General features: G+C 41.9%; 1 pseudogene; it reads right to left on the bottom strand.

The window, feature by feature from the left end:
- Positions 1 to 12,127: 12,127 nt before the first annotated feature.
- Positions 12,128 to 12,221, bottom strand: LOC129560573 (U6 spliceosomal RNA; annotated as a pseudogene).
- Positions 12,222 to 18,967: the final 6,746 nt, after the last annotated feature.

An 18,967-nucleotide genomic window follows, 5' to 3' on the forward strand; every position in this document is an offset into this window, starting at 1 on the left:
GAGATTTAAAGTTCAAAGGGCAACTGAATTTCCAGATTTTCAGGGCTTCTTGTGCTTAAGGACACGGAGAGGAAAACTGAATAGGAGCCCTCTAGCTGCTATTGAGTATACCAAAGCCTTTGATTGTGTAGATCACAACGAACTGTGGAAAATTCTTCAAGAGATGGGAATACCAGATCATCTTCCCTGCCTCCTAAGAAATCTGTAAACAGGTCAAGAAGTTACAGTTAGAACCAGACATGGAACAAGACTGATTTCAAACAGGGAAAGGAATATGTCAAGGCTGTATATTGTCACCTTGTTTATTTAATTTATATGCAGAATACATCATAAGAAATGCCAGGCTGGATGGAGTGCAAGCTGGAATCAAGGTTGCCGGGAGAAATGTCAATAACCTCAGATACACATATGACACCACCCTTATGGCAGAAAGTGAAGAGAAACTAAAGAACTACTTGATGAAAGTGAAAGAGGAGAGTGAAAAAGCTGGCTTAAAACAACATTCAAAAAACTAAGATCATGGCATCTGGTTCAATCCCTTCATGGCAAATAGATGGAAAATCAATGGAAACAGTGACAGACTTTATTTCTGGGGGCTCCAAAATAGCTACAGATGGAGACTGCAGCCACAAAATTAAAAGATACTTGCTCCTTGGAAGAAAACCTATGACCAACCTAGACAACATGTTAAAAAGCAGAGACATTACTTTGCCGACAAAGGTCGGCAAAGGTCTAGTCAAGGCTATGGTTTTTCCAGTAGTCATGTGTGGATGTTAGAGTTGGACCATAAAGAAAGCTGAGCATCAAAGAATTGATGCTTTTGAGCTGTGGTGTTGGAGAAGACTCTTGAGAGTCCCTTGGACTGCAACGAGATAAAACTTTGCAGTCCAAGGTTTGATCAGTAAAGGAAATCAGTCCTGAATATTCATTGGAAGGACTGATGCTGAAGCTGAAACTCCAAAACTTTGGCCCCCTGATGCAAAGAACTGACTCATTAGAAAAGACCCTGATGCTGGGAAAGATTGAAGGGAGGAGGAGAAGAGGACAATAGAGGATGAGATGGTTGGATGGCATTACCAACTATATGGACATGAGTTTGAGCAAGCTCCAGGAGTTGGTGATGGACAAGAAAGCCTGGCATGGTGCAGTCCATGGGGTCGCAAAGAGATGGACACGACTGAGTGACTGAACTGAACTGAGCTGTGCTGCTAATGTCCACTCTTTTTTCATTGAATTTTTACCTTTCTGTTAATGATGTATTTAATTTTCTCTGTCAATTACTTGTTACCTGGAGAGGTGACACACATTTGACCCAGGAACATACTGGGAGACTTCCCTGTGGGCATTCTCTGAGGCTGCAATACAGACACTGTACGTACGTCCCTTGTTTCAGTGAAGCATCTGATGTGTACTTTTTGTTTTTAATTTTTTAGGCCATGGTGTGTGGCATGAGGGATCTTTATTACCCAATCAGGGATCAGATCTATGCCCCCTGCATTAAGAGAATTGGGTCCTAACCACTGGACCATCAGAGAAATACATGTCAGGGATTAACAGAAGTTGGTATTGGTATTAACAACAAAGTTGTCCGACTGTATTTATAACTCTTTGTTTTGTCTTTTGGGAATTTAACCATGCCACACTTCAGCCTTGCAACTGTATATTTATCTTTTCAAATTATCTTTTATATATACTGTTGTGATTGAATCATGACTATTCCATTAAGTCACCAAAATTCAAATAGAAAAGTCTATCAACATAGCTGTCAGCTGTGGTTTTATTCCGTGGAAGGCTAAAAGCCATCTTATTTAATAATTTTAATTCATTTCTGCACAAAGATCCATTTGTGATAGTTTCCTTTTAAATTCTAAGATATTGAATATTCTTCTTCTGACTGATGCTATTATCTGCTGTCACGTAGATTGCGTAGCCTAGGAAACACGAAGCCAGCCCCGACCATATCATGTCTGTGCTTTCTTCTTGTTCTGTCTCTGACTTATTTTATGAAAACTGGTAAGTCACTTAGCACTTTCTGCCTACGCATCTGAAAAATAAGTTGAATCTCTATTGTCAACAAACAGTGCATGCTCTTTATCTGCTGTGCATCAATTCTGTCACTGAGGAGGCTCAGAGATGCTTTTTGCTCAGTGGAGGAAGCAATCATCCAAAGACAGAGAGCGACTCAGAGGTCGATGATGTACTTCACATCAATGCATTTTCTGTACATTGTGTCTTTAGCACAATATAAATGCCAATGGCTTTTTAAATGCTATTAAAAATCAGGATCAACTTTATTGTTTATTTCATTGGTTTTCAGACAGGTTCTGGGGAAGCTTGTTACATGAGTCCAGCTTTACATCCATCCCTAGAGTCTACCTGCACTGATGCTCTGAGTCTATCGGGTTCCTGGAGAGTGAAGGCAGGCACCTCCAGCTCCACCTTGCCCACTTCTGCATCCTTGAAAATCCCTCTCCTCCACATCCCCACCATAACTCCCTCCTATTTCCCATATCCACAGCATCAAGGCTTTTGTCTGAAAATAATTGAAAATTATTCTCTCTTCCATGTCTTTATTCCCCTGACCCACCTACCATGCCCTGTTTTTCTTGACTTGCCAGGAGTCTAGATGAAGAGCATAAAATTGACTTTGGAATGTCAAATCATCATTGGTGATGATAAATGCATGCAGAAGAAATTACCAGGAGGAAAAAGAACTTTTATTGACCGAACAAAAGCTGGAGAGAGCTGATTAAATAACTGGTTCACATTGTCCTTTCTCATTTAGCTGGAAGTTGAACTGAAGTAGACTTTTTTCTTGGCACTTAGTAACAGTAATTTGGGGGATAAAATAGGGTGATGGAATCTTTTTCAAAATGTATTTATTAAATAAAGTAGGGAAGAGTGTTGTCCCTTGTTTATCTCTGTAATGTCTCTTCATCATGGCCTAAGTTTAGGTGAGGATTCAAGGAATAGCTGAGGATGCCTGAAACTGAACACAGAGACATTAAATGGGGATTCATATAAAAGCAGAGAACATAAGACTTAATGTCCTTTCCAGAAAAAACCCTCATGCATACCTCAGTGTTAACAAGAAAATTAATTTTTTTTTCTCTGCTTTGTTCCCCCCATGCAGGAAAAAAAAAAGACCCTATATTTCTCTCATGGAAATATCAGCACTTTATGCCACTGAACTCCTATCTGTGGAAATAAAGACCACCCAACTGAGAATAAGCAAAACCTGTTAATTCAGAGTTGGGCCTCCCAAAGGAGTCAATTACCATCTCTCTTGCTCCACAAAGATGCAAAGGCAGGCAGAGGAGAGGTAAGCTCTATAGTGGGATGGAGCTTCAGGTCTTCCCTAGTTGGAAGTTGTAGAGAGTTGATCAGAAGTGGGGCATCCTGTATAATTGGTTTGGGATACATATTTGACTTCTTCCAATTGGTCCCAGGGCTTCCCAGGTGGCGCTGGTGTTAAAGAACATACCTGCCAATGCTGGAAACATAAAAGATGTGGGTTTAATCTTTGGATTGGAAAGATCCCCTGGAGGAGGAAATGGCAACGCACTCTAGTATTAGTCCCTGGAGAATCCCCATGGACAGAGGAGCCTGGTAGGCTACAGTCCATAGGATTGTGAAGAGTCGGACATTACTAAAGTGACTTAGCACGCAAGTTGGAAGTGCAAACAGCAATTATGGAAAGTATCAATGACTAATCAAGTCTTGGCCATTTGGGGCCAGTTGTTACAGGGGTGATTGTTTGGCTTCCTGGATTGTTACTAGAGATAGTGGTCTGTCTTCCTACAAGTCTGACTTGCAGATAGCAGGCTGACTCCTTGGCATGCTTATTATCATTATTGGATTGATTTCCTAAAGTGGCTGCTGAAGATTTGATGCCAGTGTTTTATATATGTGTGTGTGTGTATGTATATATATATCCTGGCCATTGTTCATTTGCATATTCATTGTTTCATAGGATGATGCCGTGTCTTTGGGGAACCATCCAGAGACCATGGGCCTAGGTTATCTGTGTTCTGAAACCACTATAAGTTCCCTGGATGACAGATGCACACAAGACATCCTTTCAACACACGACATGAGGAGGCAGAGCATGAAGTTTAGGCCAAAGTCCAGGGCCCAGAAAGACCACCTCATTTATTCACGCAGGTTATACTCATGGGTCAAAGTGATAAATAAAAAAGCTGAGGATGTGTTGCTACAGAAGAAGGAGAGTTAAGGACATAAAATTGGTATTTTCGAATATTTAGAAAGTGATCATTAGGGAGAAAACAAAACCAACTGAGACCAGTCAGAAGAAATAACAGGGAGGTGAATTTTGTGCAAATAGCAGGAAGATCTTTCCAGATATTAGAGTTCTCTGATGATGCCAAGAAAAGCATCCTGAAGAAAGAAGTTTCTCCCCATTGGCAAGCTCTAGCAGAGATGACCGTCTACAAAGGCTGTGGTGTAGGAAGTCACACAGAGGACAAAGGGTGGCCACTGGCTCTGTGATCGTAGTAATTTGAACATTAAGGCAAGTCTCACCATTTCCAGTAAGTAATGAATGTGATGTTGAGGGACGAGTGGCAGTTAGGTGATGATGTAGAGTGAGTGACCGATCCATTACCAAATGAGAGATGGCAAGAGAAACTGGGGAAATACATCTAACAAGAGATGACAAGAGAGGAGGTAATCAGGAGAGAGAGTTAAAAGGGGACAGAGGGACTTCCCTGGTGGTCCAGTGGCCGAGACCCCATGCTCCCAATGCAGGGGACCCAGGTTCAACCCCTGGTCAGGGAACTCGATCCCACATGCAGCAACTAAAGAAACTGCATGCCACAACTAAGGCCTGGTGCAGCCAAATGCATAAATATCTTTTTTAAAGGGAGACAGAGAGAGAAAAAATAGAGAAAACAAAAAGAGGAAGAGGTCATGAATATGAGCAAACTGTGTGAAAAAGAGAAAAAACACAACTGGAATGAGGCATTGGAAAAGTTGATGGCCACATGGAGCTGAGGACAGAGGAGCCTGGCGTGCTTTATTCCATGGGGTCACAGGGTTGGACCCGACTTAATGTCTAAACAACAACAACACAGGGAACTGAACACCAGCTGCTTCTCCTTGTGAGTTCTGGGTGCTTGGTCACCTCTCACATGTAAAGGACAGTGGGAACCAGAATAGGTGATGCACAACCCTGACTCGTAAGCTGGCCCTTTCTGCAGATTTCCCTTTATGTGGATTTCTGGGGAGCTACAGTTAAAGAATTCTAGAGATGATAATCATTGAGAATTTACAAGAATTAATTTCTGGATTGAATTACTGCCATTCTGCAAACCAACTGCCTTCAGGAATTTTATTTATTTTGCTCTTACATTCCCTAATTACTCATTATTCTCCATGATGAGTTGAAAGAGGAAATACACATTTAGCTCTCCTATTTCAGGGTGAAATCTGAACAGGGCAGTACAGGCTGACTTAAGCAAAATGGAAGGTCAGAAAGGAAGTCCTGATGTTTTCTGTGTCTTGAGCCAGGCACTATGCCAGACATTTTACTTACAAACATCGCTCCACTTAATCCTCTCAAAACCCCTAGGAGAGTATTATTATTCCATAATAACAGTTAAGTGGAGAAAATGAGGGTCAGTGTGGCCTGATAACTTACAAAGGTAACTTTGTTTTTAATAAGCAGAACCAGGATTTAATAGCATACTTATATGACTCTAAATTCATAGTATAGACTATCTCTAACATACCACAAACAAATAAATGATAATATTTATACATATTGATGGTGAAGAATCTGCCCACAATGCAGGAGACCCAGGTTCCATCTCTGGTTTGGGAAGATCCCCTGGAGAAGGGAATGGCTACCCACTTCATTATTCTTGCCTGGAGAATTCCATGGACAGTGGAGCCTTGTGGGCTACTATCCATGGGGTTGCAAAGAGTTGTACACAACTGAGTGACTTTCACTTTCAACTCATACTTAGAAATAAAGCATGTTGAGTTAATGAAATATAAAATATAAATTTCATTTTGTATTTCACTGATAAGATGAGAAATATTTTAAATTAAAACTTGGTCATATGATCTAACGTGGATAACTAGTGACCTTCATATGGCATTTTATAGATTTTCACAGCAATGTCTAAATTGTCATTGAGAATCTAATATGGCAGAATATTCCGTTTGACATTATTTGCATTTGCTTTCTAATTTACAGATTAATCATGAAAGAGTGAAAGGGATCTTTCTTTCTGGCAGTGCACCTGATTCCTGGCAGAGATGGTCTGTCTCTGCATTTCTAAAGTGAGTTGATGATTTTGGTACTGTTTTAGGATGAAAAAAAAAAAGGTTTCTAGTCAGAGTGGACTGTCTGGAAAGTGGAAAAGAAGAACCTTTGTTGTAGAAAACATAAGTCCAAGAGAAACTTAAGTGAGACTGACCCTGAATATGCTTCAAAATTCAAAGATAGGAACAACCTCGCCACTGTGAGATAGTTATTAGCTTCCACTAGATATTTTCGATTCCCTTCAGAGGCTTATGGAAAGGTTTCCTTCCTGCCCTGTGGAGTCAGGTGTGGTCATTTGACTTGTCTGACCAATGACAAGCGAGTGGACGTGGTTTCTGCATTACTCTCTTCCTCCTCTGACTCTGACCAATACCTTCCTAGATGCTGGCTGCGGAAGAAACTTAGGTCCTACAGGGAGGACTCTGCAGGGACAAGTGAGAAATAAATACTGTTGGTTTTAGGCTGATGAAATTGGGTTGCTACTGCAGCATAACTTAACAAATCATGATTGATAGATTCTAGAAAGTCGGATGCCCCAGCCAAGGAAATGGACAGCCACACCTGTCACTGTGTGTGTGTTCATGGTTGTGAGTGTGTACAAATATCTCTGTCACTACCAACAAGCCACAATTGAATGAATCCTTGCTAGACTAGCCTTGGGGAATAAGAAGAATCTTATGCAGAGAATATTCAATCAAAAGCAGTAGGAGAAAAAGGATATGAAATCTAAGCAGCAACATTAATTGAAAAAAAATCAATAACAGAAAACTACCTGCAATTGTTTGTCAAATAAGTTGTGACGTTAATAGCTAATCCTGCCATTTTATAGATGAAAGAACTAAGGTTCAGAGATGCAGTCAACTTCCTGATTCTGAATCTGGCCTCTCTTTGCTCTCTTTTTTCTTTTCAGATTTTTTGAAGATGTACATGCTATTTAATGGCTCTTCTTCCTTTCTATATTGCCTTTCTGGTTTATTCCTTCTTCTTACAGAGATACAACTATTAGTCGTTTTCTCAGTAAATATTGGTAGGCAGTAAACTTTTAATGTCTTTTCATTTATTTTTTCAGTTGGTGAAGTATGCTCAGTTGCGTCCAACACTTTGTGACCCCATGGACTGTAGCCTACCAGATTCCTCTGTCCATGGGATTTTCCAGGCAAGAATACCGGAGTGGGTTGCCATTTCCTCTGCCAGGGGATCTTCCTGACCCAGGGATTGAACCCGTGTCTCTTAACGTTTCTTGCATTGCAGGTGGATTCTTTACTGCTGAGCCACCGGGGAAGCCCTTATACAGTAGGACCTTGTTGTTAGTAGGTGATTCTTGAGAGCTGCCACCCGCAAAATTTCCTACTATTGGTGCCACACAAAGTTTTGTTGTAATATTTATTTATTTTGACTTTGCTGGGTCTTAGTCGTGGCCTGGGGGATCTTTGATCTTCATTGTGACTTGCAGGGTCTTTTAGTTGCAACACTACATGAACAATTAGTTGTGGATCTTTGTTCCCTGATCAGGAATTGAACCCAGGTCCCCTGCATTGGGAGCAGAGATTCTTAGCCACTGGACCTCCAGGGAAGTCCCAAGTTTTTGATCTCCTGGAGCCCACACTTACCTACATCACACTTGATCATGCAGCATCCTTTGGGTACCAAATGTCCTGGGACTGTTTCCTTTCCTGATCTGTCCCAGGGACTTGAGCTAAAACAGGGCTTGTCATCTTCCACCCTGGATGGAACAGCCTGGCTGGCGCTCCATGTCAACTTGCCACAGTATGTACATTTGTGTTATGTACAGGCTTTATTTGTTTTAGAAACCACTTTGACAAAAGACTTTCCCACGGTAGTATTTAAAACCACAGGAATTTGACCCTATGCCAAAAATATTAAACATAATTAGAGTAGCTCTTACGTGTTTAGTACTGGGCCAAGAACATTTTTTCCCCAAGGGTATTTTGACTCAAATGCCCTTCTGCACAAAAGTCATTGACACTAACATTTTATCTGATGTACTCAAAATCATTTCAATTATTAATTCCTTATTAAGACTTCCTTTTAGGGTGGGCTTTACATAAATTATCCTACTTGTAACTTATGAATAATTCATAGATAAATTAAGGAAGTTTTCAACAAGTGAAAAAATGAGATCAAATGGTGTTTTAGAAAGGATGATTCGTTACATTATAGTCTATAAATTTGAGGTGTGTTAAGTGGCATTAATTTTATCTATATATGCCATGTACAATTGGCTTCAGTCATGAATATCCAAAGTTGTTTAAGTTTAGTTTTGGAGGCTTGATAAATCATCACAGATTAGTTTTATATTTTTATGTACTTATGTGATCTGAATTCCAATTTATTTACATGCTAATTTTATTGTTATTCCATTTTATATTTATTTACTTGGTTTCTCCTCCTTGGCTTCCCATGTGGTGCTAGTGGTAAAATTTCTGCCTGCCAATGCAGGAGACACAAGAGACAAGGTTAGATCCCTGGGTTGGGAAGATCCCCTGGAAAAGGAAATGGCAACCCACTCCAATATTCTTGCCTGGGAAACCCCATGGACAGAGGAGCCTGGTGAACTTCAGTCCATGGGGTTGCAAAGAGTCTGACCCAACTAAGCACACACACAGTCCCCAACTGCTTGTCAATAGGCATCATAAAATTGGAAAATTCTGATTAGATTCTTCAAAGAAGCTCCTAACTTTAGTCCTTTACCCTAGATCTCAAAGAGCTGCTGAGCAGTTGCTAAGGGAACTCCTCTCTCAGGAGCATCCATTGATCAACAGCTTACCTGCTGGATCAGAAGATTCTGGGCAGAGTCACATACAACGGCTTTATTCACTCTATTTCCTAATCCTATTGGAGATGATGCTACAAGAACTCACATTAGAGGGCCCTCTCACTGTTTAGTCTAAGTCATGTCCCACTCTTTTACGAGTGGACTGTAGCCCACCAGGCTTCTCTGTCCACGGTATTTTCTAGGCAGGAATACTGGAGTGGGTTGCCATTTCCTACTCCAGGTGATCTTCCCAACCCATGGATCTCCTGTATTGGCAGGCAGATTCTTTATCACTGAGCCACCAGGGAAGCCCATTAAATGGCACATCTGAGGTTTATTTAAGATTTTGGAGAATTTTATTTCTTCCCCTATCTGAAAACAAGATGCAAGGTTTTCTCGCTTATGAATATTGGTCCAGCCAGTGGGCACTTACGTGGGCTAACTGCATTACAGACCTTCTGGTAGCCTGTGGGCAGCAAAGCAAACATAATGATTTTCCATCACAGAAGGCAGTGGTTGCACCTCAGGGGAAAAGACAAATCAGAAGATCAGCTCCTCACAGCTCTCTACTTTTTAAATCATTGCCCAATGCCGAGGCAGCCCAGAAACAGAAATGATGAGCATGGAAGTTTTCTGACGTATGTCCTAGTCCCCAGATAATAGCTATTATCTGTTTTCTAGGAAATCAAAGTTGCCCTTTAATTTCCCCTCTGGATGATACACTGATATATTTTCATCCTTAGCTTATCAGAGAATATTAATCAATTGCTGACATATATCAGAGAAGGCAAAGGCAAGCCACTCCAGTACTCTTGCCTAGAAAATCCCATGGATGGAGGAGCCTGGTAGGCTGCAGTCCGTGGGGTCGCTAAGGGTCGGACACGACTGAGCGACTTCACTTTCACTTTTCACTTTCCACTTTCACACATTGGAGAAGGAAATGGCAACCCACTCCAGTGTTCTTGCCTGGAGAATCCCAGGGACGGGGGAGCCTGGTGGGCTTCCGTCTGTGGGGTCACACAGAGTCGGACACAACTGAAGTGACTTAGCAGCAGCAGCTGACATATATGATGACTTCAGAAGCATAAAACTCAATATATATGTAAAAGAAGGTACCAGAACTTCCCTGGTGGTCCAGTGGCCACGACTCCAAGCTCTCAATGCAGGTGACCTGGGTTTGATCTGTATTCTTGCCTAGAGAATTCCATGGAGAGAGGAGCCTGGCGGACTACAGTTCATGGGTTCACAAAGAGTCGGACACAACCGAGTGACTAACACTTTCACCTTAGACCTATCACAGCCAAATAAATAAAAATAAAATAAAAGGAGTTACCTTGTGAATAAAAATCTTTCCTAAGTTGTGAGTTGTTTTTTCAAGGCAAAGTGAAATAAAGATAAAGACTCCCCAATTCATATGATTACCATCAGGTTGAGAATGTGACAGTCTATTTTATAGTAGTTTCCTACAGAGAAAACTCATCATGGAATTCAAATTCTTCCACTTTCACCCTAGGAAAATATTTATCTTATACCCACTCAATTTTCATGAAAAATGTATAACTCATTGTTGCAAAGCATGAAGGAAAATGAAGACGGATGCTTCCATTTTGAAAGAGGGCACCAAGACAGGCAAGTGACAAATTATTTCACATCTTATTTCACAAGAAGTCCTGTCTTCAGACTTCTTGAAGTACCAGTGTGTTTACGAAAGATGCACTCTCTGCAGAATGAATGGTGTCCTTACCTTGAAATATCATGAAACTCAACCTTTACCTGGCATTGCTAATGAATTTACTATCAGAAAAAGAGAATCTCACAAGTATCACCTAATTTTGATTCCATTTTCCTTTCTCTTTTCATCTTAATTCCTTCTTCTATGAAATTGAGTTGACTTTTAATTTTCCTGCCAAGGCCTATATCTTTCAACTTCCAGTGTCTCAGGCCCATAATTCCATTTGATCAAGTGATTCCCAGCTTCTAAATGTTCTGAATCACCAGTTATAAATTGACAGTTCAGAATTTGAGATGGATTTGCAGAGAGAAATATTGCAATCAAGTGGTGCCCATTTGTCTCAACCTACATCGATGACTCTTAATGCGTGAGAGTGTACAGTACTGTTTAAGGTGCCCAAGAAGCTAAGCTGACAGCTGTTCCTGGAGTTTCTCCAGTTCTAGTTGCAGAATGATGCCCTGTCCAGTAGCCTCTGTGACAGCAGAAGCTGGACCCCTGGATCCCTCCACCTCTAGGACATTGATTGTGGCTCTCAAGGAAGAAGTTGGACCAACTGCCAGGTGTACACAGACCTCCAGGGAATCCCACTGGTGAAGGTGAGCTGGGAGGAGTATCAGGACAGGATTGGGATCCTGGCTTGAGCACCCCAGTTTGCCATCCCCCTTTCCTGCCATCCCAGCTTGCTTTTGTCCTGTGAGAGTCTTTGGAAGGACAGCGTGAGTCCTCTGGCCAGAACAGGTTCTGCTCTTGCCTTCTGACTATGAACCTTCATGAGTAATGGGCTTCCCCAGGGGCTCAGCCAGTAAATAATATGCCTGCTTTGCAGGAGACCGGGGTTCGATCCCTGGGTCAGGAAGATCCGCTGGAGAAGGAAACGGCAACCCACTCCAGTATTCTTGCCTAGGAAATCCCGAGGACGGAGGAGCCTGGTGGGTTTTAGTCCCTGGGGTCACAAAGAACTGAACATGTCTGAGCAACTAACACACACTTTCACGCAGGCAGAGAGCTATTCATAAGTAGAATACATTCAAATGCTTTAAAATTAAAAGTGCCATCAGTCTTTTAGGCTTGCCCTCCAGTCTCAGGCCTGAGCATATTTTAGCTGCTTGGAAATTATTGACAGCTACCTTTCAGAACAAGCATTTTGACTTCAAGAGGCATGCAAAGAAAAAAGAACTTGACATCAAAATGCCACATTGCAAAATGAAGTCAAGTGTAGGGAAAAGGAGTCTAATTTTGATTTAGATTATTGAATATAAAAAAGTACAGCTCTAATTATCTACACCTCTCTTAAAGAGCAAACTTTTTTTCTTTTCTTGGGAGATGGTTTAAAAATATGGGACACTGCACTAATTTGGGAGTCATACTGCTGCAAAGGCCATGCTAATCTCTGTATCATTCCAATTTTAGTATATATGCTGCAATTTTTTTTCTTTTTGTTTCTTTTTTGGGGGCAACATCCTGCAGCATACAGGATCTTAGTTCCCTGACCACGGATCAAACCAGCAACCCCTGCATTGGAAGTTTGGAGTCTTCCCTTTTCTAGGGGATCTTCCCAACTTCGGGATCGAACCCAGGTCTCCTGCACTGCAGGTGGATTCTTTACTATCTGATCACCAAATGAGGCAGCTCTCTCCTCTCTCCCATGTATTTGTTTATTCAATCATTTCTCTCTTTTTTTAAAAATATGTATTTATTTACTATTTGGCTGTGAAGGGGTTTATTTGCGGTTTGAGGGATCTTTATCATTACATGTAGACTCTAAGTTGAGGCATGCATGTGGGATTTAGTTCCCTGACCAGGGATCAAACTGGGCTCTCTTTAATTGGGAGCATGGAGTCTTACTGACTGGAACACCAGGGAAATCCCTCTAGTTCGGATCATGTATATTTGTTTCAGATGTTGGGCCCTATGTGAACTTAGTTTAAGGGGCCTAAGATTCAACCCCAAGCTCTGAATGGAGCACAGAGATTCCTGAAGTGTGTGAGAGCCCCAGAGGGCCTGATGATGCATCAGTGGGAGGGGGCTTAGTCACAGCCTCTCCCCAGCCTTGTGCCACCAGCCCACATAGCCAGTGAGTTTGTTACATGTGGGGCTGCCAAGGCTCTGTGCCTCAGGGAATGCGCCCTGCTCTTGTTTCCTAAGCACTCCTTTCCTGCCATGTGTCCTAAGTCACTTCAATTGTGTGCAACTTTTTGACTCCACAAACTGTAACCACTCCCTACCCCAGGCTCTTCTGTCCATGGGATTCTCCAGACAAGAATACTGGAGTGGGTTTCCATGCTCTCCTCCAGAGGATCTTTGTGACCCAGGGATCAAACTTGTGTCTTTTATGTCTCCTGCATTGTCAGGCAGGTTCTTTACCACTGAGCCACCTGGGAAGCCTTCCTTTCCTGAACATATATGTAATAAAGCACCAACTCCTTGTCCTTTCTATTGAGAAATGAAGCACTGTATCCTTAGATTTTAATCCAGACATAACAGGGAATACGACAAACACAATCCTTCAAGTCCAGAAGTATATTTGTTTTCAAAAAAAAAAAAACACTAGTTTTTCAAATAATAGCTGATGGGTTCAATTACATATTGGAAAAGGTTCAAATGAGTTTTTTTTTTTTTTTTTCTAAAAATTGAAAGGACATAGATTTGTTTGTACTTCAGGGCTTTTTTTTCCATCTAAGAGGTGTTCATTTTATAACTTGAACTTTAGAAATGTAGAATGTTGCCACATTCTAGAAGATTATATTTAGTGCTAACAGTAAGAGGCATTCATTAGGCCCTCAAAACTTGCTCTGTAAATGTCTATTATGTGAGTCAGAACACGCTGTTTCATGGGCAGAAAGAGTAAGATTATGAGGGAAATGACTGTGTTTAGGAAGTGGAATTAGGCTGAGCAAAAGACCTTTCATTTTCCTATGGAAGTTTCTGCTAAGAATCTCCAAGGACCTTATACATCTGAGCAGCTGAAATGAAGAAATGGATTAAAGTGCAGGCTCCCCTGTGCCTCCCTCTGCAGGGGAGGGGGCCCCCTATAGAAACCGGGCTCCCTATCTTCTTCCTCATCTACTCTCTCATCTTCAAACCCACAACCTCTTACAGAACTGAAATGAGAGTTAAGACCACCTTGGAGTGGGAGGGCTTTGGTCTGAATGCTACCCACACTGTACAATAGTAGAGCTTGGGAAAAACACTTAAACATTCGAAAGCCTCAGTCGCTGTCTGTACCAGGGGGATAACAGCACCCCTCTGATAGGAGCTTCTGTGGAGATGAAATGATAGTTCTTTGCAGGGGTCCTGCAGGGGTCCTTCAGTTCCGTTCAGTTCAGTTCAGTGGGGCATATTAATACTATAGGGTAAACAAACCGCAGCTCAGATGAGTTTGGAAGAAACTCCAGGCTTCAGGTTGTTCCTGGATGTCCATAAAGAAGTATCTTAGAGGAATCCCTTAGCAGTCCAGTGGTGAGGACTCTGCAGTCTCACTGCTGTAGCCAGGGTTCAATCCCTGGTCAGGGAATGAAGATCTTCCATGCCACTCAGAGCAGCCAAAATATAAATAAATAAAATGAAAAGAGCATGGTCTCAAGAAGACAAATATTCTTGGGCATCTGTGTACACTGCAAAGAAAGAGTGCTCATAGGGTCAGTCAAAAAGCTCACTGCTCATTAGCACTGTTTACAGATTCACAGTCTCCACTCAAGAATTTTGTGCATCAAAGCGGAGTCTTTTCTGCTATGTGAAAGCTTATTTCCTCTTGTGAAATCTTCCATGTTGATGAAAATGAACTTTACAGATGAGGACTATAAAACTAAGAACAGCGGGGCTGTCAGTGGGAATGAACCATACCTGCTAGAGAGCAGGTCACATCAACTTCAGTGTTAGGTGAATAATTTGAAGTTCTGCAAAGTTATTTCTGGTGGTGAGTTAAATTCTGCCTCCCAGAAATCGGCAAAGACCTTCTCAGGAGCAAATCAGAAGAAATCTCCTTGTTACGTTGTTGTTTAATCGCTAAGTCACGCCCAACTCTTTTGTGACTCCCATGGACAGTAGCCTGCAAGGCTCCTCTGCCCATGGGATTCTTCAGGCAAGTATACGGCAGTGGGTTGTCATGTCCTTCTCCAGGGGATCTTTCCAGCTGAGGGATCAAACCTTCATCCCCTACATTGGCTGGTGGATCCTTTACCATGAAGCCACCAGTAAAGCCCCCGCTCCATTGTGTAACTGACTTCAAAATATTTACAGGTCACTTTCATTTATATTGTAATAATCTGCCCACTCCCTATGACTTCAGGCCTTCATTTCCTGAAGTTTGTTCCACCTTCCTTTCCATCAGCTTTATCTGACATTCTAAGACACACAGAGAGAAGAAATTTCAGTGGTCCTAGCCCAGGAAACTCTCACCTCAGCCATAAGGGTGTAGTAAGAGTTCTCAAGGAATCACCAACATAGGCCCTGGGAATACTTGAGACCTTCCAGAAAATACTCTCAGGTCCGTAACTCCATGATCTATAAATAAACCTGATCATCAAGGCTTCTTTTGTATAATTATATCAATCTGTATTATGCCTATGGCCATCTACCCTCACTGTTGCCAGGAAAAGCCAGTTCTGACTTCATGTTGGAACTGTTTCTTTGACTTGCTTTCTATTGCTTTTGTTATCATAATCATACAGAATGGCCTGCCTCAGAGAATCCTGCCCCTCTGACAGATTGTTGAACTAAGTTAGTGCCTTTGTTCTGAACTCTGTCCACCTGTGGACACAGGAAAGAGGAAATTGATGCATCCCCTTCCTGATGTGTCTGCAAATATTGGAGATATTTGGAAGATTAATGGCCTTTTTATTTGGTTTCTTAGGTCTTCCCTGGTGGCTCAGATGGTAAAGAATTCACCTGCAATGCATAGAACCCAGGCTCGATCTATGAGTCAGGAAGATCCCCTGGAGAAGAGAATGGCTACCTATTCTGGTATTCCCGACTGGAGAATTCCATGGACAGAGGAGCTTGGCAGGCTACAGTGCATAGGGTCCCAAAGAATTGGGCATGACTTAGCGACTAAGCACAAGCACATAAAATCTAGTGTACGTCTCACTCAATCTTTTACTTTGTTTCCTCACTTTCTGCATCTCTGATCTATAAAAGAACTTGGCATCCAGACCCCAGAAGATGGTTATTCTGAGACACTAGCATTCTATCTCCTCGGTCAGCCTGCTCTCCGAATAAAGTCGTATTCTTTGCCTTATCACCATTTTAACAGCATTTAACAATCCCTGGAGAATGTCATAAATAAAAAGCTCACTAGAAGTATCACTATTTCTCTACATTCACTATTTCTCACATGATATGCAAGGATTTTTCACACCCGTCAATCCTCTAATTCTCTATGAACACCAACTGGGTGACCTACAGTTTGATTATGATGCCTCTGGCTACCCTATGCCACAGGGTAAGGGCTCAGTCCTGTTAGGTAGTTAGAATAGGAAAAAGGAGTCCAGAATGGCAGTGGCTAAAAGAAAAGGAAGGGAAAAGCCCGCGAAAATAGAACAAAGGAAAGTCCGAGGACTGCAGTGAGGACCTCAGGTAGAACAAACAGCACTCCTGGCTAGCTCAGTTTACATAGGACAGGCCCAGGGGGGAACAGAAAAAACATGTAAAAAGAAGAGCCAAAGGGCCAGGGGTCTCTCTCTCTCTTCTCTTCGTGTCTTTTGGGTTGGCATGCCCTCATGCATCATGGATGTATTTTCCTTTATTTTCTAAATAAAACTAAGTTGTAACACAGGAGCTGTAACACTGATCTGTCTGAGAGCTGGGACACGGTTTATCCGAGGGTCCGTTGCTTCAAATTGCTGTTGTGACAAGACAGAACTGAGGAAATTACACACTCCCAGGACAAAAGGGTCTTTTTTTTTTTGCAGGTTCCAACAGTGGAAACAGTGTCAGACTTTATTTTTGGGGGGCTCCAAAATCACTGCAGATGCTGATTGTAAGCCATTAAAAGACGCTTACTCCTTGGAAGGAAAGTTATGACCAACCTAGATAGCATATTAAAAAGCAGGGACATTACTTTGCCAACCAAGGTCCGTCTAGTCAAGGCTATGGTTTTTCCCGTGGTCATGTATGGATGTGAGAGTTGGACTATGAAGAAAGCTGATTGCCGAAGAATTGATGCTTTTGAACTGTGGTGTTGGAGAAGACTCCTGAGAGTCCCTTGGACTGCAAGGAGATCCAACCAGTCCATTCTAAAGGAGATCAGTCCTGGGTGTTCATTGGAAGGACTGATGCTAAAGCTGAAGCTCCAATACTTTGGCCACCTCATGCGAAGAGTTGACTCACTGGAAAAGACTGATGCTGGGAGGGATTGGGGGCAGGAGGAGAAGGGGACGACAGAGAGTGAGATGGCTGGATGGCATTACCGACTCGATGGAGGTGAGTTTGAGTGTACTCCGGGAGTTGGTGATGGACAGGGAGGCCTGGTGTGCTGTGATTCATGGGGTTGCAAAGAGTCGGACATGACTGAGCGACTGAACTGAACTGAACTGAATTATGATAACATGATTGATTGAGTAAATCATTGGCCAATGGGAATTGAACTCAACCTCAGCCCCTCTCCCCTTCTTAGAAGCTGGAAGGGGAGAGGGATTAGGGTTCAAAACTCTAACCCTTTGAAGGGGAACCCCATCCATACACTAAGGGACTTTGGGAAGTTTATTAACAATGAACCCAAGTGTGATTGAAGGGGCTTGCCATGGGTAACAAAAGATGCCTTGTCACCTTTCTTTCCCCATTCCAGAGCTACTTCAAAATCCAGGGATCAAAACCAAATATCAACACAAAAGATGTGCTGGTCTCTGTCACCCTTAGGAAATTACAAGGGTTTTTAGGATCTCTGGCCAGGAGGTGGGAGTGAAGACTGAGAAATGAAATATTTCCTGCCACAGCAGTAAACAAAGGATGTCACAGTCATCAGCAATTGCAGCCACTATGGAAGGTGAACTGGTAAGCCCTGAGGGGACTCAGGAAGGAAGGAATACCTGTGATCTAGCAGCCATCAGACTGCAGCCACTCCCCCCAGGGAAGCTCAGGATATGAAAGCACATCTCGTTCCAGATAGCTGAGATGAATACCAAAGGAATGATTTCAGTATGCCCAGACTCTTGTATCTTCCCATACTCAGAAAAGCCCTAAATTCCTTAACTCGAGACACCTGGTTTTCTTTAATTAACAATAATCTTTTGATGTTCAGACTACGTGCTCTTTGCAGAAAAACTTCTGTATAACCTGGCTCCTCACCTCACCTCTTCGGAGCAGCTCTCTCAGGGTCACTTGAGGCGCTGCTTCCTGGGCTTGAAGTTCTAAAAATTCCTGCTAACTAAAATGTAATTCTCAACTTTCAGGTTGTGAATAATTTTTTAAGTGGACAAGATTGAAGTAAATGTTTCTCATTATTTCATATCACATGCATCTAATGTATAGGTACTGTTTGAAAGATAGTAATAAAGGACACGTATATCAACCCAAAATTTAATAAACAGAACAGTGCCAGTACTTTGACTTTTTTCAGTATTGCTTCATAATTTATTTCCCAATTTTCCTCAAAGGTAATTGCTGTCCTAAATTTTGTTTATCATTAACTTTCCTTTCTTTACATTTTTACCACATATGTATATGTATATATGCATCACAGACAATAGATATGAATTTTTCAAAATTCATATAAATGGGTACTTAACACCCTATGTGTTTCTATTTGAGTTACTCTTTTCTCCTCAACATAATATTTTTAGACGCATCACATGGATGTTCGGGGATACATAAGATTCATTATCATATTCAATTTTTTACATTAATTTAACTTACTCTTGAGAGTCCCTTGTATTGCAAGGAGATCCAACCAGTCCATTCTAAAGGAGGTCAGTCCTGGGCATTCAAAGGAAGGACTGATGCTAAAACTGAAACTCCAATATTTTGGCCACCTCATGCGAAGAGTTGACTCACTGGAAAAGACTCTGATGCTGGGAGAGATTGGGGGTGGGAGGAGAAGGGGACGACAGAGAATGAGATGGCTGGATGGCATCACCGACTCGATGGACATGAGTTTGAGTGAATTCTGGGAGTTGGTGATGGACAGGGAGGCCAAGCGTGCTGTGATTCATGGGGTCGCAAAGAGTCAGACACG

The sequence above is a fragment of the Moschus berezovskii genome, chromosome 16 (genome assembly GCF_049115385.1).
Source record: "Moschus berezovskii isolate FMDL1 chromosome 16, NW_MosBer_1.0, whole genome shotgun sequence".
NCBI classification, from domain to species: Eukaryota; Metazoa; Chordata; class Mammalia; order Artiodactyla; family Moschidae; genus Moschus; species Moschus berezovskii.